A 23,977-nucleotide genomic window follows, 5' to 3' on the forward strand; every position below is an offset into this window, starting at 1 on the left:
ATGTTTTTTGAGCCTGTAAAACCCTTGACAATAGGCTCGTTTGTTTTATGGGCACATTTTTATGCTGCGCCTATAACAGTGCTTCACACACATAGGTCATCAAAATGCAAGCTTTTAGTTAATAAGGTCACAATCAAACAGAAATAAAAATTCTGGAATATCAAACAAAATCCAGTTATTTTGTGTTAATAAATTTTTACTATGATAATAAGAAGTAGTATAACAAACATAAAGATGATTCCAAAATAAAGATTCAAAGATACAGATAAATGTAAGTTATTCAATTGCTCTAAGACTTGCTTCAAACATCTACAATATCAAATCTTTTAATAGGATTGGTCTTAGATAAGGTTGAAAATTGCAACTTAAACATTTATTTTTTTGTGCTAAGCCATTAAGGTCAAGTTAATAAAATTTCATACAGCTATATGGCCAGCTGTTTAATAATGAATAAAGCTGTGTACCAGTTTTGAAAAGGCTTCAGGGGTTGTTTTATATGCTGTTTTTTTTTTTCTTTTTTTAACAATTTAACTAAGCCAGGGGTCATTCAAATATGGAGAGATTGGAAAAAATAAATTCACAATGATGGCTGAGCTCATTGTTTACAACAGCAATGGAAGCTGATATGGTGGGGTGTAACTGACTATATAAGCAACCTATGGTGATGCACCTTTCAGGAAAAAAAATTTTTTGTCTGTTTTTTTTTTCTTAAGTTTTCATTTAATGTATTTGATACCCCCAAACATATATAATGAAAATACACACATTTAAGTTGATGATATAGAACTTTTCTTCACATTTTGAGAAAAAAAATTAATGTACTTTTTTAAATCTTGATTTTCCTTTTAATTACTTCTTAGTGACTTTATGTCCAATTAATGCTATTGGACTGGGCTTTCCTGGTAGCTCAGATGGTAAACAGTCTGCCTGTAATGCAGGAGACCAGGGTTAGATCTCTGGGTCAGAAAGATTCCCTGGAGGAGGGGATGGCAACCCACTCCAGTATCCTTGTGTGGAGAATTCCATGGGTGGAGGAGTCTGGTGGGCTACAGTCTATGTGGTCGCAAAGAGTTGACACGACTGACAGACTAACACACACACACACACACACACACACACACACAACACCACTGGAGTACCTTTGCCTATTTCTCTTGATATTGGTATTCTTCTATATGTGTACCAGGTATTACCCCTTTGTAAGATAACCTATAATTCTTAGATTTATAAAGGAAAAAAAAGAAAAAAAAAAACCTGTTTGCAGCCCTTTACGACAAATTCCAGCGGAAAAGACTTGTGTAGCCTTTCCGCTCCAGGGGACCATATCTACACACTGGGAAAATCTGAAGAAGAGCTTCCAAGTGTCTTTCTCTATAGAGTAGACGAGCCCCGCCTTTCATCAGTTCACACAGTTCGTCCTTCCTCTGACACTGAGCTCTGAGTGAGGGCAAGGTGCCTTGGGGAAATCAGAGAGAGAAATGATCTCCAAGTTTTGTATTCACAGTTGCAAGGAACACATCATCTGTGTTTGGCAAAAGGATAAAGGATTGCTCCCACCACACTCAAAAAAAAGGACACAGGGAACATTGAGGCAAAACACCATAGACTATATTAACTTAAGCCATTTAGGTGTTTTGGGGATAATAAAATCATCGCTCTGAAACTGAACCACAGAAGCTGGATCTCTTCATATCGTAATGGACCTTATGAAACATAGGGGCTCTATCCACTACATAGTTGCATGAGTGCGACTTCAGGCAAGTGATATACTCTTCTGCTACATGAATACTTTGAGGCTTTGTGTTATTTTTCCAAATTGTCTCCAGAGTTAATATGAGTGATGAACATGGGATCAGTAATCTAACTACAGACACTAGAAAGAACTGAAGGAGCAAACCCGATTTAGAATGTCATTGAGTGTGTTAAAAAAAAAGGCTATTTTGAATATAAACTATTTTGCTAATATAAAAACTGTAATGAACCTTGATTAAAACCCCCTAAATTCAGCTCAATGTATTCAATTCCTCCACTGTAATGGTACAACAATCGGCTCTGAGCAGGTTCCAAAGAGGTAGTCTCAGTTCTTTTTCTCCAAGGACACACAGAACTATGCATGGAAAACAATATGAGATGGAAAACTGTATTTGGCAGGTAAATGTAAAATGTGCAAAACACACACACACATACACACACACAAAACTGTAAAATACAAAGCCTAAAACATAGAGTGAGATCAGTGAGATCAAAATCGTCAAGAACTTAAGGAAAAAAAACAAAAAACAAAACCAAACCCTGGAATGTTTATCTCAATTATCTTTTAGAAAAGTGATTTATTCAACTTGGATTTGCTGCAGTTCTTTGAGTTATTTGATAGAGTAAGACATGGCCACATTCTCACTGGACTTCAAGGCAAATGTATCCAGCCAACCCAGAAACTCAATGCACACATCAAAACACATCTTCCCATGGGAAGACTTGGCTCTGTAGACTCAATCATTGCCAAATAAACCATTTGCTTGGAATGGGATTTTTCTGGGCAGAGGTGAGAGCTAAGAAACGGAGGCGAGTCAGCAAAGGAAGCTGCAGAGAGTGACAGGAGTGTTCTTGTTCTAGGAGAGACACACAGGTTCCCAGGAAAATTACCGGTGATGCCCAAGGGCCACTTCCGAGCATGTGTAATGATGTCACTGCAGCCTCAACAATAGTCTCTGAGCTGCTTTTGTTGCCTTTTCTCTCACTTCTCCAATACTTCAGTTCAGTCGCTCAGCCGTGTCTCTCTGTGACCCAAGAACCGCAGCACACCAGGCCTCCCTGTCCATCACCAACTCCCGGAGTCCACCCAAACTCATGTCCATTGAGTCGGTGAGGCCATCCAACCATCTCATCCTCTGTCATCCCCTTCTCCTCCTGCCCTCAATCTTTCCCAGCATCAGGGTCTTTTCCAATGAGTCAGCTCTTCACATCAGGTGCCCAAAGTATTGGAGTTTCAGCTTCAACATTATTCCTTTAGGACGAATGAACACCCAGGACTGATCTCCTTTAGGATGGACTGGTTGGATCTCCATTCAGTCCAAGGGACTCTCCAATACTTAGCCCAATGCTTATCAGTTAGTACATACACAGTCACCATTTGCTGAGTAAATTATTTAATATACTTGCATGTATCAGAGCACCAGTTATTCTATAACATAAGATAGCCTATCTAAGAAATATCCTCCAGTTCACTGTCTTCATTTGGGTCCTCCATTTTTTTTTCAATATTTTTCTTTACTGCTGTTTGTGTATGTGTGTGTGTATACCTTAACAGAGATTTTAGGAGAAGAAAAATCTGACAAAGGAACAACATTCAATTCAGTTGAAGGAAAATATTGACATTCATGAAACCGAACAAAGCTCATGGTGCCCCTCTATCTTTAACATGCCTCTACCAGCAAAGGAAAGCACAGGAGTTAACAGATTTAGCAGGGAAAGCATATTGTAGTTCCATTGACAGCTAGGAAATGAAATGACATCCACTATTTGATGACCGCCCTCAATTAGCCTATGCAAAGCAAGAATTAATTACCAGCATTGAAAAAGCTCACCTCTGACTTCTCTTTCAAGATCTCACTTACATTGAGTGTTCCTCTGGTGTTATAAATGTAAGTCTAGTAGACTTGATAACTTGATTTTTCCCTTAATATATTTTAATTTGAAGTAGTTTTTATTTAATATGGCCAACCATACTTGATGGCAGACAACTCTTAGCTAACCTAAGAAACATATAAATCCACATATAGATATAGATGTAGATAAAGATAAATAATACATATGCTTAGTCTTGACTCTTTGTGACCACATGGACTGTAGCCTGTCAGGCTCCTCTGTCCATGGGATTCTCCAGGCAATACTGGAGTGACCTGCCATGCCCTCCTCCAGGGCATCTTCCCAACCCAGGGATCGAACACAGGTCTCCGCAATGCAGGCAGTTTCTTTACTGTCTGAGCCACAAGGGAAGCCCATATAGATATAAAGAAAAAGATATATGAACAAGTATGATTTACGGATACAGAATGCAATGGGCATTAGCAGTACCATTGCACATATTAGCTTTGGAATTCTCAAGGCAGCAATTAAATGTATTAATGTAAACTTATAAAATAAGTTTATTACTATACAGGGAAATAGATTATAAAAATAATCTCCATATAGGTACAGATCCTATTTTTTGACATACTCCCCTAACAAAAGTTGTATATCTTTTTCCCAAGCTAGTAATGAAATAAAAGCAAATGAATCCCTAAAGCCATTCGCTTAATGAGATAATTTTGTTAAGCAAACAATAAAAACCTCATTGGCAACAAAGACATCATGTCAGAACACACAGGAATGCCCAAATAAAAGGATAGAATGTGATTTGCCTGCTTTCGGGGAGTAATCTGTGCAAATGGAAAGGCTTAACTTTGTTTATCTAATATTAGTAGAAAGCATCAATCTTAGGCAATGTAAGAGTTAAGAAATACAAGCAAGTGTCAGAATGTAAGAAATATAAACACTGGGAAATGGAGAAAATATTTTTCCATTCCAAGGAAAGTGGGCTTGGGAGAGGAAACTGACATTTGTTTGAGCATCTAAGTTCCAGCTCATGTGTGGGCTCTTTTTCCCCATGGCTGTGCAATGATAACAGCATGGTACCAATTAGAAAGCTAAACTCAAAAGCTACCAACTGGGCTGGGGTCAGAAGGGTAAGGAAATGAGATGTGTATCTTTTTTGGAAGACCACTTAACCAGGTGGGGGTTTAATTCCTAGCCTTTATTATTATAGGTATCACTATGGATAAAGAAACAAGATAGGGGTTAGTTATATGAGCAAATGTGCTTCATCATAATATTAACATAACTGTCCTATCTGTTGGTCATTTTTTGGTGAAGAATGGCCCAAATCCCACTCATCTCCATAGCACTTGACATTTCTGAAAGTCAGCAGGGGAAGAGATGGGTTTAATGGTTTAAGAGGGACAAGGTGAGCATGATTGAAAGGTTTTTATGTCATATATACTGCACAAGCATCACAACTGACTTAGTAACAGCCCACAATATGGGCTTTTCCAAACTTGCTCTTAATGCAGCCAAGGGCAGAACTACAAATGTGTGGTGGTCTTAATAGAGAATGTATACTGAATATATTGAACATACTTTGAAAGATCAATTAGAGAAATGGACCAATAGATCCAGATATTAATTATCTGTCCCAATACTGGGGACACTGGGGCTCAAAAGAGATGCTACGCATATTCTTTAAAGAAACTTTAATGAGGTAGTAAAGGAGAGGTGGCTGACCTGTCTTGGTCTCATTTATTTCATCTGTAAGATATGGATGTTTGTAGTGTCTATTTCAGAGTTGGCCTTAAAGTGCTTCAAACCCTGCCTGCACAAAGTGAGGGTCCAATATACAAATGATGATTACTATTAATATTATTAATAAAACAAAGTCTGGTCCCCTAATTCTTTAAAATAATGCTTTGAGAGATTACTTATGTTGTGTTTCCTTTTCAAAATACTTCTCTGTCCAAAGAGGTTTGGTTGTTTCTCCAGGCCAGTGCTCAATGAAAATGTAGAAAATAAAAGGTTTTAGAGGCAAATGAAACTGGATTGTGTTTTGCAAAGGGGGTTTATTGTTTCTGGCTACAGCACTACATTTTAAAAAGCCAATTATTTTCCCACACAAACAGTCGGCAAATAATGAGTCATACTGCAGAATTTTGTGACTTTTCAGAGAATTTTTTTTTTTTACAGCAATATATCTCTGAGTAACTTTAAAATCTGTCGAAATTGGTTTGTTTAGATGATGATCGCCAACTTCTGCCTTGGGTGTTAAGAGCGAGCCACTCAGTTTTAGCAAAGCAAGGCTGGGCTGACTGTTCTTGAATACAGTAATGTTGCAGTCTGCCCCAAAGTAAACAGAAACTGGCAATTTAAAAATGTCATCAACCCAGAGCTTTCAAAAGTGTTAAATATTTAACCATAGCTAATAGACTGCAAAGTAATACTTGCTTGGCCAAATACATGTGTTTTTCATTTCTCCCTGATCACACTTGGCATCATCTGTTTTGTAGTCTCACTCAGCATTTCAGAAGCAGAGGACAGAAGGTAGCAACAACCATCTGGTTCTAGAACACTACGGACTTAAGTTGAGGAGAGTGCTTTCGAATTTAGACTTTGGACCTGGGTTCAAATCTCAGACATGAAATCTGAACTCCACGTGACTTTCAGCGTGTAACTCACTTCTGGGGCATCAGTTTCTGCAAATGTAAAGTCTTGTAAGTGGTTTGAGAAATAAAGGAACAGTCCCAAGCACAAAGTGAGCCTCAAATTATTGGCAATGTGTATAATAATTGTATACTATTGTGATTCTGTACTATGTTTTTTAGTGTTGTTGTGTTGTTGTGATATCAAGTACTTTTCTTTCCCTGAACATTCACCTTTGTTCCTTCTCTTGGAATGCTCCTGCCTCCAGCTTTGCATGGCTGTTCCTTTCTCAATCTTTCCTGTCTTAAATTAGATGGCATCTCCTCCCAGGAGCTTTTGATGATCCTAATCTTTCTGTTAAGGCAGCTGTTCATCCCCCCACCACACCGGCCCCAACCTCACTGCCCACTATGCCCTGGTTTAGTGCCTTACCTGACTGAAACAAACTATATTAAGTATTCAGTTTTTAAACCTGTTGATGGTCCCCTCGCAGTCAAGTGCAAGCTCCTTAAAGGAGGGACATTCTCTTTTTCACCATGAATTTCCAGAGACCAGAACAGGCCATGATTCACTGGGACGTCTAAATAAATGCTTATTGATGAACCAACTCTGATTATGAGGAGTGTACCTCTGTAATCACTTTTTAAATTTATGCATTAGGATGTTGCTCAGAGTACAGCATTATTAAAGAGAGCTCCTGAAAAAGTTAATCCATCACTAAGGCATTACACATGACTTTTACTAATTATAGCATAGAGTGTATCATTAGTGTCTGGGGTTCTGGTAAAAGTAATATGCTAATGAGAGATTGGAGAAAAGTGTATTATATTAGCATAACTTATCTCCTAATCAAGTTCAAAATATAATACACTTTGTGATAACTTCCCTAAATGTTCCAGTGCTTTCAGGAATGGCTCCAAGAAGGAGGATACAGGGGAAGGTGACCACTAATCTAGGAGTGTGGGCAAGGGGTTAATAGCCCTCCTTTCTTCTTTTTCATGACAACTTGACCTTCAGTGAATGTACTAACACTCTGTTCCTCTGGTCACCTGATGTATACTAACTATGTTACTTAGGAATAATATCTACAGCAAAAATGATCCAGATTGACAAATTAAGTCTAGTTAAGTCTAGACTAAGTCTAGTATGGGAAGAGCTAGAAATAAATTATAAAAGTCTGGGATAGTCTTCCCAGTTTGGGGTGTCCCTGAATATCCTGACTTTTCTGTCTCTTCTGCCCCTTGATTTATACAAGGACAGCTTTGCCCAGTGGTCTGTCAGAAACACTGGCCAGGAGACATTTAAGCCAAAGTGGCTCTTAGGTATTCCGGATTTGAACTTATCTTCCTGCCTCTGAGCTATCTGTCACATGGCAAAAAGAGGTTGGTGCAGCCCTCTGTACGGCCACAGAACCTCCACCTAAAGAGAATTCTTGAAGTGGCCATGATTTCCATCTTACATCTTTCTAATGAATCTAAGGTCAAGGGCAGTTGTTATGGATTGAATGTGTACGTCCTCTCAAATTCATACGCTGAAGCCCTAACCCCCAGTGTCATGGTATTTGCAGGTAGGACCACTGGGAGGTAATTAGGTTTAGATGAAGTCCTAAAGGTGGGACCATGATGGGATGAATGACTTTATAGAAGAGGAAGAGAGAGTAGCTCATTCTCTCTCTGCTATGTGAAGACACAGTGAGAAGGTGGCCATCTGCAAGCTAGGAAAAAGACACTCCTCAGGAACTGAATCTGTGACCTTGACTTTGGATTTCTAGCCTCCAGAAATGTGAGGGATACATTGCTCTTGGTCAGATCACTCAGTCTTCGTATCTTGTAATGGCGATCAGAGCTGATTAAGGACACACTCAGTACTCACTAGTCTCTGAGAAGATGCCCAGTGGGCAAAGCAGGTCAGGGAATGGTCTGATGGCTACAGAAATCACAGATGCTCCCTGCTGACTCAGGTGGTTAAGAATTTGCTTGCAGTGCAGGAGATATGGGTTTGATTCCTGGGTTAGGAAGATCCCCAGGAGAAGAGAATGGCTACCCTCTCCAGTATTCTTGCCTGGAGAATTCCAGGGACAGAAGAGCCTGGCAGGCTACAGTCCCTGGAGTTGCAAAGAGTCAGACATGGCTGAGTGACTAACACTTTCACTTTTTCACTTTTACTAATCAAAGGACAGAGATTGAGACTGACTAGGGTGAGAAAACCATGGGAGAGAAGGCTGCTCCAACTTCTGATTAGCCAAGAAGTTTGGCAGACAGGTAAGTGCAGGGAATCTCTGCAGACAGACAGCAGTAAGTGAGACACAAGGAATATGAATGGCTATTTTGAAACTATTTCTTGTAGTATAGAAGCTAAATAAAGTAGTTGAACTGTATACATAAGCTCAATAAATACACGAGTCAAAGTGACATTTTAATACTCTAAAACTATCTTCATGTCTTATTCTCTACCTGTATTATTAGCTAAATTCTCCGCAAAAGTGCTTCATTTGTAAGGATATGCAGTGTCCTGTTATGGAAGATATTATTATTATTATTATTAATTGGCTGTGCCCTGCGGCTTGTGGGATCTTAGTTCCCTGACCAGGAATTGAACCGAGGCTCCTAGCAGTGAAAGTACCAAGTCCTAACCACTGGACCACCAGGGAATCCCCTATCATGGATGATATTAAAGAGAAAATGTTTCACCATGGAAGCAGTGATTCTGATATTTGACATGACTCCTTTTCCTAGCACTCAAGTCATTCCTAAAGGTAACAGATTCTAATAAAAAAAAAGGACAGAGGAGGCAGTCAAAAGAACTCCAGCTTCTGGACAGGATCATACAACCCCTCAGAATGATGCTGTGGTAGGGGGTCTGTGACCCTCTGCTGCTTAGGAGATGGGTCCCTACCTGAAAAGGAAAGAGCAGGATGTGACTGGCAAAGCCAGGGCAGGACTGACATCCTGAAATTCCATTATTGCTCCTCTAAACCCAGCATCCCTTAGGACCACACTGTTTGGTCTTTGGCTTTTTGCACATAGAAAATTAGAGGAGTGTCTACCCAAGCTTCTTTCTTCTTGTTTCTCTTTCTTCTGTACACACTGCCTTTACAATATTCCCAAACTCACCTCTCCTTACTCCACTCTGCTCTCAAATGGTAACTCACTGCCCACTACCAGATGAACAAGGTCAGGCCTTCCCACTGAAATCCTTCATTTCTATCCATGCAGATTGAATATTAAGCCAAACACTATACTCTATACCAGACAGAAGGGAACAAGCGGGAGCGATAAGCTTGTGCTGTGGCAAATTTGAACACACTGGGAAAGCCCAAAACATAAAGCAATGCTGGTATCTTTGTAAAGAAGAAAAAAAAGGACACAGAACTAAGAAATCACCTTACAGTTAAAGAGCATTAGTTGACTCTATTACTATTTTTTTTTTTTATCATTAGTGATATTTCAGCAATAGTTTTGGTGCTTAGGTGTCAAAGACCACTGAACAAGGACATGCAATGAAGATAATACCCAAAAGCATACTGTGAGATGTGGTATGAAATCTCTCTCCAAAGTATCACTTGTGAGTGATCATGCAGAACTGTGGTTTTGGCAACTTGGTTCCACTCTTTCTCCAGAGTCCTAAGCTTTTGCAGACTAAACAGGCTGCAAGAAACTCTGAACTTTTATTGTCAGCCCTAATCCAAGTATGATGCCTCCCATGTTTAACGTTCATAAAGATTGGGAACTTTTACATTTTCCTTATTTGGCAGTTGAATATTTTGATGGTTTTTCTTCAGCCACCCATATTCCCATCCTATCAACTAAGCATCTCTTGTAGTTGACTTTTAAAAGTTATGCATTTTGATAGCTCAGTTGGTAAAGAATCTGCCTGCAATGCAGAAGACCCCGGTACGATTACTGGGTTGGGAAGATCTGCTGGAGAAGGGATAGGCTACCCACTCCAGTATTCTTGGGTTTCCCTTGTGGCTCAGCTGGTAAAGAATCTGCCTGCAATGCAGGAGACCTGGGTTTAATCCCTGGGTTGGGATGATCCCCTGGAGAAAGGAAAGGCTACCTACTCCAGTATTCTGGCCTGGAGAATTCCATGGACTGTATAGTCCATGGGGTTGCAAAGAGTTGGACATGACTTTGCAACTTTCACTTTCTCAATTTTAGTCTAAAGGGTAAAACAAACAAACAAACAATGAACTGCATACCTAAGTGTGAACCAAGACACCAAACCTGTCTTCCTGAGACTCCTCAAAGCCCACCAACTTCTGTCTGGTCTTTAATGAAACTAAATTGCAGCAGATACTCCCTGTCACTTGTGAGACAAATGAGATGATACGGGAGACAAAACCAAAAAGTAGCACTGCCCTGCATCTTCAATTAGCCATGAAGGGAAAATGAGAGAAACAGTCATGTATAATTTAGAGGCTTGCTTTCTGGTTCTTCCTGCCGTGGGAAGTTTTTCACTGAGGAAGGAAGCGTGATCTAGTGCAGTGAACAGACCTGGGGTCAGTCATCTTGGGTTGTGTTTCTAGTCAGCTCTCTGACTTACTTTATGACCTTGTAGGCTGCTTAATTTCTATCAAAGAGAGGAAAACAACTTGTATTTATAGATTACATGTTTGGTTATCCTGGGCAGGGGGAATGCCAACAGTCCTTTGATATATGTTACTATTATGCTTAGCACAAAAGTCCTCAGTGATGAACAAAGACGTTGGTGTTTGAAAACAAAATGAGTTTCAAAGCCTGGGAGGAAAAGATGACAAAGAGTACTTTAATGAGGTTACAGGGTATCTCCTTTTCTACCTAGAGAGTTGCGTTTTGTTTTGTGTTTTAATTAGTCAGCAAACTGTAAACCATCCTCATGATGAGAACTGTTTAAGTAAGTGTCAAATAAGACTGTAACCTTATTTGACCAGGAAAGTATGTGGGCGTAAAGGATTTATTTTCCAGAAGAAGTGGGTCTTTATCTACTAAGAACCTTAAGGTGCAGTGCTGACAAAACTTAAGAAGTTGGAAAGCTGACTTTGGCAAGCAAATTTCAAATAGCAGTTGTTGGGTCTCTGAACAGATATCTACTGAAAAAGAAATCATCAGACTCCACAGAAGAATCCAGAAAGAAGGCAGATAGAATCCCACTCCTGCTATGAAGAGTGTGGAGAAGCAAGGGCTAGAGGAGGCCAGAGGAGGATGGAGGGGAGAGGAGCCTGGGCAAGGAATCCCCTTCATAAGGCAGAGAAACTCGGGAGGGACTGAAGGAGGAAAAAACTGCAGTAAGTTGAGACCACTGTTAGGCTTTGACTTAGGCAAGATGCGCTTTTCTGAAGGTTCTCCTTCTGAACCATAGTTTTACATCCCTCCTTTAAATCTTTATTCAGCAAAGTAAGTTAAAAAATCTAATCAGGGTCACACCTTGTGAAGCCGTTATTTGTACTTGTCCACTCTTGACCTGAGGAAAGGTGGTACCCACAGTGCCAGGAAGAGCTCAGAAAGGGTGGCCAAGAGTTCTTCATCTGGAGTCCATCCCCTGAAGAAAACAAACCCTTAGTGAAGTCTGAGCTTTGCAGTTGGCTGACTGGGTTTCCTCTACCATTGGGCTCAAGATAGCTTACTTCTTGGCCAGCAGAACCATGGAAGAACCTGTAACAACTGCTTTTAGAGGATTCCTGCTGCCTCTTCCCAGCCTTTACGGATTGGCCTGGTGTCAACCAACAGTCTTCTCAGAAACTCCAGGTCTGTGGGAGGCAGAAGCTTGGCTGCACCTGGAAAACCCTTGAGATATGAGAGAAAGGCAAGCACTAGGGTTTGCCGATCTGTGGCTCAGAGCATGCCTTGTTCCTTTATAGGGAGTTCCTGAGTACAACAGTGGCTGCCTCCCTGTCCCAGCCAACTTCTCTCTACCTTAGAGCTGGTTCTGAGGGGTTAGCTGATCCCTCTGTGGAAGGACATTTGGAGACAGCTCATGAGCAAGCAGCCTTTCAATCAAAGGCTTAGTCAATACTCAGGTTTCAAACCCAAGAGCTGAGAACAGTGTACAGATTACAAATCTCTAGAAAACGGCCTTCCCTCACCAACACCTCCACCGCCCCCCCCCCCCCCCAATACCCCAGCAAAGCAGAGAAATCAAACAGCCTCAAGAGGCATGAGAGAGAAAGGAAGAGCCTTAGGATTCAGAGACAAATTTCATCTCCTAGTTTGGTTTCTGGAAAGAAGTAAGCAAATGCCATAGTAACTGTCCACAACTTGGCTATAAGGATTCCATGGAGAGGCCACTGCGGAAAAAGAACAGTCTTGACTATGACCAGCTTGGATGTGAGGGTTCACTAGCTTTCCACTGGAGATGACTGTCAAGATGTATATCTTGAAAGTCACGCATGCTACCCAGCTGCGAGGGATCCATGCCAGCAGTTTCAAGGCTGTACCTGGTTTGGTCAGAGGTTCCTAACAGTTTCCCTGCATGTGCTGAGGGCAGGCTGCTTACTGCAGAGGGGCCTAGGGGAGTCCAGGTTCCGTCTCACCACCTTGAAAAATATACTCAATGAGGAGGAGAGTGACCACCTTGAAGAAAGCAACCTGAGGGGGCTGAGACTCAGAGCTGAATTTGAGAGAGGAAGTCAGGAGAATACAGCCTGAAACACTCAGGCCCTCATTTGTTTCTGACCCTAGTGATTGGGATTATTCTTCCTGTTGTTGTTATTGTTGTTGAGTCGCTAAGTCGTGTCCGACTCTTTCACCACCCCAATGACTGCAGCCTGTCAGACTCCTCTGTCCGTGGGATTCTCCAGGCAAAAATACTGGAGTGGGTTGCCATTTCCTTCTCCAGGGGATCTTCCCACCCAGGGACTGAACTCACATCTTTTGCTCATTATTTACCACCGAGCCACCAGGGAAGCCCTTACTTTCTTGGGAGATGGCCAAAACATTTTACCTCCCCAGAAGTGATCACACAAGCATGAGTCTACATGTCTAAGCAATATCCAGGTTGAACACCTTCCGCCCAAGGCCTGAGACAACCATGGCCTTCAGCACCATCACCAAAATTTTCTCCTTCTGGCCCCTCTTCATCTCAAACATCTGCTCTTAACTTTTGAAGAATGTCTTCAGGATCTTCTTAAGGTCAAGTCATGGAAAAGGGGGGAGGGCAAACTGAAACAGCACCATCTTCACCTGGTTGCCTTCTCAAACAGGTGGCTGATGGTCAAAAAACTAGGGCTAATTTTCAAAGACAGCACTGTGCAAACACATAACAGAAAGCACGTCTCCAGGAGGACCCCAGGACCAAAAATCTTCAGTCTACAGAACTCAGATAATAGAAATATTGCCACCAGTGTGCTGGACAAAGTGAGAAGTCCATCCATAAGGAGAACCTGGCTTCCAGTAACACCAGTAGCTTGTATGGACTGATTTGAGACTAGGCAATCAGTTTCCAAGTTTGATTTTTCCCTTAACTCCTTAAATTTCACCTGAGACCCTGGATAGAAGAGACCAATTTGAATCCTGTCTGGTCTCCTTTCCAGTGGACCTCAGAGTAAAGCTCTTTGTTTTCTCAAAAGCCAGCACTGCAGTCCTGACTTCTATGTGTGTCTTGCTGGGTAGCAACTCGAAGCCTCTACAAAACTGCTGAACTGGCCTATTTCTCCAGGAGCAGACCTTTAGAATGGAGAGAGAACAAATTCCCTTAGCATACTAGCAAGTGGGGTCCAGCTTTGGAGGAGATGGTATTTAATGTCTCAGCTCAAAGAAATAATGGCATGTAACAAACCAGTTGCCAGTTTAGTAGACCAGTGAAAAATCTCCTTTCCCAAAGATTAGCATCTCAAGAAGCCAAGAAGGAAATACCTTTGGGTGTACAGAAAGTGAATTAATGCTAATATTTATTGGCCACTTAGTATTAGGCACTGTAATAAGTGCTTTACCTATTTTATTTCATGTAATTCTAAAGTTAATGTTACAAGATGGCTGTTGTATTTACCCATGTATTACTTACCCATGTATTTACCCATGGCATAACTGAAACATATCTGAATAATCAAAAAGGTAAGTAATATATATATTTATTTTATATCCACACAGATGCAGTTTTAAAAAAATATTTATCTATTTTAATTGGAGGATAAATACTTTATAATTCTGTGATGGCCTCTCCATCATCAGCATGAATCGGCCACAGGCATACATGTGACCCCTCCCACCCTCCTCCCCATCCCATTCCTCCAGGTTGTCACAGAGCAACAGCTTTGGGTTCCCTTCATCATACATCAAACTCCCACTGACTATCTATGTTAAAGTATATATTTCAATGCACTCAATGCAATCCTTATCAAACTACCAACAGTATTTTTTACAGAAACAGAACAGATAATTTCACAATTTGTGTGGAAATACAGAAGATCCCAAATAGCCAAAGCAATCTTGAGAGAGAAGAATGGAACTGGAGGAATTAACCTTCCTGACTTTAGACTATATTACAAAACTACAGTGAGAAGACAGTATGGTACTGGCACAAAAACAAAATATAGACCAGTGGAACAAGATAGAAAACCTGGGGATAAATCCAGGCACCTAAGTGTAGGATGTTTAAAGAACAATTAGGATTGAAAGACAGAAAGTAGATGGACTTTGTTTTGGTTCTGGTCTTTGCCAATAAATAAGGTGACCAACTGTTCCAGTTTGCTAAGGTCTGTCTTGGTTTTAGCATACAGTGTGGGATATTCCTCAGAATGATCAACCATTCCCTATCCCCCAAAACTAAGTTGTTCTTAGCTACTTGTCTAGTATATTCAAAAATCTAAGCCCCTGAAAGTCTAGGATAGAGGTTAAGCATCTTTGATTGTACCAGGTTTCCTGTGTCATGCTAATCGTGGAAAAAACTGACTTAATTTCCATATGGTAGAAGTGCCAAACCACACCTAAGATAACTATAGTGTGGAAGCAAGTGCATTGCTTGCCCAGGGTCCCTTTTGGGGTCCTTTAAGATAGTCCCCACCCCCACCCACCACAATAGTCACTGAATTCAGAAAAGATCCAATTTAATTTCTGGAGAACACAAAGTCTTTCTCATGCCAGATCATCAGAAATAGAAAATAAAGGAAATTTGCAACATTTCTTTGCTGCAGGCTCAAGATTGCTGACAATATCCAGTCTGTGTTCAGAGAACAGAAAATAAGTGATGTAAAGAAATCTTAGTAAGCATCACCTTTTTGAACTCCTTTACCTCATGACAGAAGCCAGGGAATGAATGTGAGAATGTATGTATGTGTGTTTATGTTGATAATGTCCTGGTTGCTTATGTCTTAAATTAAGAAAAATCAATACATTTTGGTTTCCTGAATTTCACCTGGTTTCCTATTTAAAAATTGTCTGTCTTAAGCCTAGACAGGGCTTCTCTGGGGAGCACAGCTGTAAGGAATCTGCCTGCAATGTAAGAGACCTGGGTTCAGTTCCTGGGTTGGGAAGATTCCCTGGACAAAAAAATGGCAACCCACTCCAGTACTCTCGCCTGGGAAATTCTATGGACAGATGATTCTGGTGGACTAGAGTCCACAAAGAGTCGGACACGACTGAAGTGACTTAGCACAAGTCTGGACAAAGACAGTGTATAGACCAAGACAGGGATTCTAGCCTGCAAAAAAAAAAAAAAAAAAGGCAAGTGCATAATACAAGAGAAAAATGTTAATTAAAAATATGGAAGGGGTAAGTAAGGTTGAAGAAATTGGTGGGCAAGCAGATATCAAGGGAAGGTGACTGAGAGGAAGAAATAGCTGGTAGGCAAGGAACCAAGAAGCAGCAGGGAGGTGGAGGGGTCCTACCTGACTCTGAACATCTCTCCTTCCAGAAACCTTTGTGACATTCTGGGGTCCCTAATCTGCCATGTGCAGCAGTCACTACAACCTGTGTTTCTCTACAACCTGGATCATTTTACCAGCTATTGAACAAGACTAAATAAATGGTGTTAACTTCAGAAAGCACAGTACATTCTGTTTATAGACGTGTACATTCCTTCCTACTATTAAACTGTGATAACCTTTGGCAAGAAATATATACTCCTTTGCTCTGTCTTCTCTGAGAAGAAATTTTCTTTCTGTTCTCACGTGATCCGTGAAGAAACAAAGACTACCATATTTAGTGGAAGACAAAAGGGCATGCTGTTAGAAAAATATTGACTTAGAAAATCTTATCCCTGAGAAAAAGATTGTAACGAGATGAGCCAATGAAAAATTCCCAGTGAGATTTATAGAACTTAGAAACTTTTTTTTTTGCCAATGTTCACATGTCACTTTAAGTTGACCCAGAGCATTAAATCCAGGCTAATTTTAGCTAGTTACTATATTTTGGGAATTAAGGGTTTAAATACCACTATTGTAGTGAAAAAAGTAACGCATGAAGCTGCCTGGTTGGAATCTGGTAAAACAGCATGCTGTTTTGAAAGAAACTTCCCATAACCACTCCTTTTATTGAAATACTCTTTCAGCATGTCCCTTCTTCTGTTTTGCCTCATTACCATTTTTGCAACACATGTCTTGTTCCCTAGTTAAAGTGCACTGAGGAGAGAGGAGAGAGGAGGTATTTGATTCGTTCATTCATTCATTCATTCCATCATCAAACATTTACTTCGTAGCTGGTACGTGTCAGGCTTAATTCTAGCGCTTGGAATACAATGGTGAATAAAAACACAGTCACTGAATCATGTGCTCAGGCTTGCGGATGGAGGATTGGTAAGTGAACAAGAAATCATGATGCTACCTCTACATGCTAAGGAATGGATAAACTTAACGGCTCTAAGGACCTAATCTTAAATGATTAAGGAAGAATTCACAGGGAAAATTACATTTAAGCAGATTCACCTGTTTTGCAGGTTAGCAATAGTAATCCATGCCCTAGGGGTGGGAAGACCAGTGCTGGCCATGGACACGGCACATGTGGAATAACAGTCTTACAGTCAAGGCACTGATGGATCCTGAGGTCATGGTCTCCACGAAGCACTCAGCTCTGTGCTGTGAATATGGCATTCACTCAACACCAGGAGATGAATTAAAGTAAGAAAAGTTGGACTTCCCTGGTGGCTCAGTGGTAAAGAATCCCCTTGCCAAAGCAAGAGACATGGGTTCGATCTCTGGTCCGGGGAGATCCCACATGCCACAAAGCAACCAAACCTGTGGGCCACTACTATTGAGCTTGTGCTCTAGAGCCCAGGAGCTCCAACTACTGAGCCCCTGTTCCCTAGAGCCTGTGCTCTGCAATAAGAGAAACCACCGAAATGAGAAGCCAGCACACCGCAACTAGAGAGTAGCTCCCACTCGCCGCAACTAGAGGAAAGCCTGAGCAGTGACAAGGACCCAGCACAGCCAAAATAAATAAAATTATTAAAAAATAAATAGAATCGCAAAAGTCCACCTAGATCAAAGTGCATATGAAGAAACGTTAAAACTATCCTTCCGATACCTGTTTTTTAAATTAATTTTTGAGTCCAGTTGCTTTATAGTGCAGTTAGTTTCTACTGTACATCAAAGTGTATCAGCCACACATATACATATATCCCCTCTTGCTTGGATTTCCTTCCCTTTCAGCTCACCACAGTGCATTAAGTGAAGTTCCCTGTGCTATATTTTTAAGGGCTCTAATCATCCTTCGTTTTCCTATGCTCTTTATTCTTTTCTAGTTCTTGTTACCCAAGAGCTTAAGAAGCTAAATCAGTGAGGAAAGGAGTTTACTAAATTTTCCCTTGAAGATGAGTTACATTTGTTTAGCAACAGAAATCGAAGGACATCAGATGATTCCTCATCTGTGTTCTGTACATGCATGAGTTGAAAGTTGGAATAAACATTTTTTAAGCTCAGCAAATTTTCCCCTCTGAGGCGGCCAGATGTTCCAGCTAAACACTAAGCTGGTGGTTAGTAATCAGGCCCTTCTTTGATGGCAATCAGTTTTTAGTGATCGGGGAAAGAGTGTTTCCAATAACTCTTCCTTCTTTTATGAAATAGAGTATACACTTAATTTGTATCAGTGATACATTGGAGCAAGCATTTGCCATTTGCTTGTAAAAATAAAGCCTCCACAGCCATTCCACAAATGAGTCCAATGGAGTTATTTTAGCTCCAGACTCCAACTAATTTTGATTGAAGAAGACATTTTTCTGACTGATAAGGATTCCAAAAATATTTTTATTCTGAGGCAATATACACTAAGTACACACTTAAAAAAAAAAAGTGACTCAGAACACTGAAAAAAACACACTCCCAAGTTAGTTTCCCCCCCAACTGTTTTAATATTCCTTGGTATAGAACTGCAGCTCATGTTGCTTTAGTTCTTTCAACAAAATACAATTTTCTGGTGGAGCACTTGTTGCTTTTTCATGGTGTATTAAGTGGAAACTCTGAGTCCAAAATACAGCTGCTCCTGCTCTGATAAGCAGCCAAAATTATCTCCAGAAAGCGTACCTTCATTATGGCACATCACTTTTCAGACAGCCGCTTCCCAGTCATATAATGCTTGGCATACTGATTATTTACAAAGTAACAATTATGTCACTGAGGATAAATGTTCAAGAAATGATATCAGCACTAGTTCCAGGGAGCTTAGCCTAAGTCATTGCAGAATAAACCCAGTGTTGTCACCAGTGAGGAAAAAAATAGTACACCCTTTATTGTTCAGTCTCCAAGTCCTGCCTGACTCTTTGCGACCCCATGGACTGCAGCACGCCAGGCTTCTCTGTCCTTCACTATCTCCTGGAATTTGCTCAAACTCAGGCCCATTGAGTCAGGGATGCCATCCAACCATCTCACCCTCTCTTGCCCCGTTTTCCTCCTGCCCTCAATCTTTCCCAGCATCAGGGTCTTTTCCAAGCACACTGGCTATTGTTTTTGATGCATCAGGGGTGTCCTGATGAGAGATCCAAACTGAGCTGATGCTTTTTGCCACCAGTAACAATTAGATTTATTTGGTCTTCAGCTAAGCTTAAAGAGATAAATGCACGTAGCTTGGCTTTATGAGAATGAAGTTGGTCATAGGAAACACTGTTGTATAAGACTGTGTTAAAAAATGTCCCCAAAGTGTTTATTTTGTAATAAGACTTATGGCAAATATCTCAACAGTTTTCATTGTGATTTGATGGTGAAAATGCCTACATATCTTTGAATCATCTTTCCTCCTCCTTCTCCAAATTCAAGTTCACTGAAAATAAATTTTCTTGGACATAATGTAATACTCTATAAAATAATCTTCTGGTTTAATTAAATTATTTAACTTCACTTTTTAACAAAGGAAAAGTTTCAGATGGCTTCCCAAGGTATATATGCAAAATCCATTATGAAGTACACCACAATCCAGCCAGATTTCTAAGTACTTAGTATATTTAAACAAATCTCCTTCAATTTTGTTAATTTCACTGAAAAAAAAAGTTTGATTCTAATGATCCACTACTTTTGCTGAATGATGGTCTGTAAGTAGTCGTTAACAAATTTAAGAGTTGAATAGGAACAGAAATCTTGCACTAAAACCAAAGTAATTTAGAACATAGGTTTTTCCCTCTGAACCCCAAACCTTTGCATGGGGTTGAGTGAGCCATCAAAGGTTCATGGCAGGTGTTTCTGTGGCAGCTAAGACTCATTTCTCACTTAACTGATGTGGCACTCACAAGCAGGAGCCAGGGTTACCTTTGGTCTAAGTGGCTGACTTTTACAAATGCTGACTTTTTTCTATCGTATCAAGAAGTTAGCTTCCAAGAAAACTGATATGACTCGAGAATAGTACCATGTTATTCTTGGAGGCACAGGTCTGTTCCATGAATTGAAAGTGTTTCCAACAGGGATAACAGCAATGATTTCACATTTAGGAAGTCGATACTGAAATCAGGTAAGATAGCTTTGGGAGTCTTTAATTGTGCTGTATCTCTGTCTCTCTGGGGTACCACATAAGTCACCATTGTGAATTTTTAAAAAATGGTACCATAATTGCCCCCTAAAGATTAGCCTACACTAAGAGCGATGCATGTAACCTGAGCACATACTAATATAGTAACAAGACTTTGTCTTCTCAATATGATTCTATCTTCTTCAAGAAAAACGAGTGGAAATGTAGGTTACACTCATCTTGCGTCTAAAAAAATTACAATCTAAATAACATATATTAATGTAAGGGGGATAAAATTTATATCCCTGTACATCTTATTAAAAAAAAATTTAAATATGTTCAACAGTTTCTCCAGGGGATCTTCCCGATCCAGAGATAGAACCCGGGTCTGCTGCAATGCATGTAGATTCATTATTATCTGAGCTGACAGGGAAGCCCCAATTCATCTTTATCAAATGTGATACATGGTAACATGTATTTGTAGGCATAGAGATTCCTGATACTTAAAACCAAACAAGTTGTCCCTCCAGAGAACATAAGAACTTTGTGATGAAAAGACTACGTTTCTTTATTTTTATATTGCTTCATTAAACAGATAATGGTCAATGGCCTATACAAGCATGCATCTATTCCAACTACATACACATCTAGATACATCTAAATGGACTTAAGAAAACATGCTGATTACATGTTTTTAGCTTCTACTAACTTTCTCTGAATGACTTAATACTAGAGTTCCAGGATTATAATTATTTTTCCTTTTACTCTTGACTGTTGCCTTGACCCATTCCATAATTAACCCCATATGATGGCTATTAACATAAATTTGTCATTAACCTGGTTATAGCTGGCTTCCAGAGTGCATGTGTGTGTGTCTTTTTATATTTATTCTCTTAACAAATAAATTTAATGTGTAAAAAACAATTGCTCAAAAAATCACTGCAACCCACACCCCAGAGGGTCTCAATTTTGTTGGCTCATCAGTGGCACTAATTAATTTATCCTTAGTAGCTATGAACCAAACACTACACTGTAGTTTAAAAAAAATGTTCAGAGCTAGCAAGGTCCATTTTAAAAACTAACTCACATAAAAAAATTATATATAAAAAAGGCATGTTAAAAACTAAGCAAGATAAAATACAGCAAAATATTATAATCACAAAGCATCTCAAAATAGCAGTTTATTGTTTCATAGAAAAAAGGCAGCACTTTGTGTTATCAAAGGATTCTGATTTTTTTTAGAAAAAGGAGAATATTTGTAGCCAAATGGTCTGTTATTCATTAAAGCTCGGAAGTTTGAGACTAAAAATCAAATGGGAAGCTGATATGTTTGAAAGAAACCAAATAGACTCACTGGACTTCAGGTGATTAGGTGACTGGCCAGGGAAGAAAGCATTGAGATAAACCCAAAGGGATCCTTAGATATCACCTATGATGCAGTGAATGGACCACATTAATGTACCATTAAACAATAGTACAGCCAATGGTTCAAGCCATTGTGTGAGGAATCTGCTTAGGTTGTGTGTAATACAAGGTCATGGAATGAGCTTAAAGAGACAGTCTTGTAGGTTTCCAAAATGGCCTAGAAATGAAAGATAAACGAGATGAAGTCTTAGACAACAATTCCAACATCTCAAATCTTCTTAGCAAGAAGGCGAACACAGTAACATGGTTCTAGAAGAAGATTGTTCATTTACAAAGTTCATGTATTCTGTTTGACAGATTTTAATTTTAAAAATCACAAGATGTCTCATATGAGATGGTAAATGATGGGACTTTGGAGAAGACAGGATCCAGAATATCTTTGCAGGCTATATTTTAGAAAACGTTGTTTATTGAAAACTCCTCGAATGACATCTTGTTAGGATGGGAAACTTTTCTAAGAACAATCGGGTGTAAGGTAACACTGGGGGCCACCCAAGATTCTGCAGTAGTCTGGAATCATTCCTAGACTTCATCCTGGAAGGGAAGTGAAGTGAAAGTCGCTCAGTCGTGTCTGACTCTTTGCAACCCCATGGACTATACAGTCCATGGAATTCTCCAGGCCAGACTACTGGAGTGGGTAGCCTTTCCCTTTTCCAGGGGATCTTCCCAACCCAGGGATCAAACCCAGGTCTCCTGCGTTGCAGGCAGATTCTTTACCAGCTGAGCCACAAGGGAAGCATAATTCCATAAAGAAAAACAAAAAACAAAAAAACAAAAACACTAAAGTTTGGCCTTCTATTTTAGGCTGTGTCATGTGACACATGATTGATGACCTTGTGCTCCTTTTGGCTTTGGGCCTAAATGAAGGATCAAGAAGCCAGCTGATTATAATAACAAAGCCCCCTGCCTCCCAATAAGTGAACTTACTTCACTAAGAAGCAACCTATTTCTAATGACCTTTGAAGTGTCTGGATCACGGTATGTATACCCAGTGGTAAATTACAGAAGTAATCAATATCATAGTAAAACTGTCTAGTCCTAGTATATCAGAGTGACTCTAAATTAATAGTTGCTCTTTATTGATTATCCTATCATGAAAATGGAGAATTTGGGAAATAACTGACTGCCTTAGTTCCAGTCAAGTTATTGAGAAATGAAAAGTATAAAGCACTCTAGCTAACTGGGCCTCAAATATAAATCTTTTCCAAGGTGCAGTCTATTACTCAGAGCTTGTCAGTCTTACCTCAGCTGAAGGATTTATGCAATGTCTGCTGGCATGGGGCAATCTACCATAATTACCTCCGATCAGAATTGCTCTCAAATATCACAAATGGTGGGTGATGGTTATGAATCACAATTAGCATGGTCGCGCATCATGCAACAAGTCAATTGATTTGCATTTGATTTGTACACCAGCACATCAGGAGCTGACTTAGAACAATAATACGGACTGACCCATAAATGCTGGTTGGGTCACTTTTGCATTTTTATAATATTTTTTTTCAAAAAATCTTGTTTTCTTTGCTTAAAAGTGACAGGTAAGTCAAGTCTAACCTTTTACTTTTAAATTCCCTGCCATCCCATAAATTACACTCTGAGCTTGGTAGCCTTTCCTTTTTACCTGCATGTTTCTCCAGGGCCTTCTGGATCCGTACTTACAGCTCCATTCTGGGTGGATTCCGTGTCCCTAGAGACTTGCTGTCACACTGACCACGGGTCAAGAGGCATTTATCGACCCACATCATCAGTCGTAACTCTGCCCAAAAGATCCCTGAGAGAGTAGTTATGTTTTCAAAGCAGATACCAAGATATACCATCAACAATCAACACATTTTTCTGACAAAGAAGTCTGTGGGACTGCAGAAGTACGTTAGATCATTTCTAATTTCTAAAGCTTATCTCAAGTCATTGTTTGACCATTATGGCAGTAAACCTGTGTCTCTAATACATGTAGCTGGAGAGGGATAGGAAAACTGAAGTGTCTTAAGCATGACCTCAATGTCAGAAAAATAACTTTCCTGCACATTGAAGATGTTCCACTTCGTGCTGGTTTATAATCTGTCTACATTAAGGAATTAACTTTTAAACTCTTCACTTATATACTACATAGCAGAGTGCACGTCCCCACAGTCAATATTGGTTGATATATTTACACTAAAGGAAAATTAAACTTTCTTTTATTTTAAATCAGAGAGTCTAAAAACCAGGGTCTAATATAATATTACTTACTGACCATTATAATACTACTGCATGCCTAGGCAACTACCTTCAAATGTTAGCTTTCTTCAGAAATACATGGAAAAAAAGAAGGCAGGAAGACAAAAAAAGAGGTTAATGAAAGTGGAATAGAAATTCCAGAAGTTTAAAGCAACTTTTTTTTAACTTTACAAGAATAATAATGCTCATATAGAGAAGACTGATCCCATACAGTAAAACATAATCACTGTTGACATGAAAGAAATCTTACTTTGTCTTTGAAATGA

The 23,977-nt window shown here is 39.8% G+C and overlaps 1 protein-coding gene and 1 non-coding gene across 3 annotated transcripts in view; both read right to left on the minus strand.

The window, feature by feature from the left end:
• GPC6 (glypican 6) overlaps nucleotides 1-23,977 on the minus strand; it is a 1,189,310-nt gene that overhangs the window by 647,584 nt on the left and 517,749 nt on the right. The window lies entirely within an intron of this gene.
• Nucleotides 8,806-8,878, minus strand: TRNAE-UUC (transfer RNA glutamic acid (anticodon UUC)). The gene has a single exon. It is a non-coding gene; the product is annotated as a tRNA-Glu (tRNA).

This window comes from Odocoileus virginianus, chromosome 8 (genome assembly GCF_023699985.2).
Source record: "Odocoileus virginianus isolate 20LAN1187 ecotype Illinois chromosome 8, Ovbor_1.2, whole genome shotgun sequence".
Taxonomy (NCBI): domain Eukaryota; kingdom Metazoa; phylum Chordata; class Mammalia; order Artiodactyla; family Cervidae; genus Odocoileus; species Odocoileus virginianus.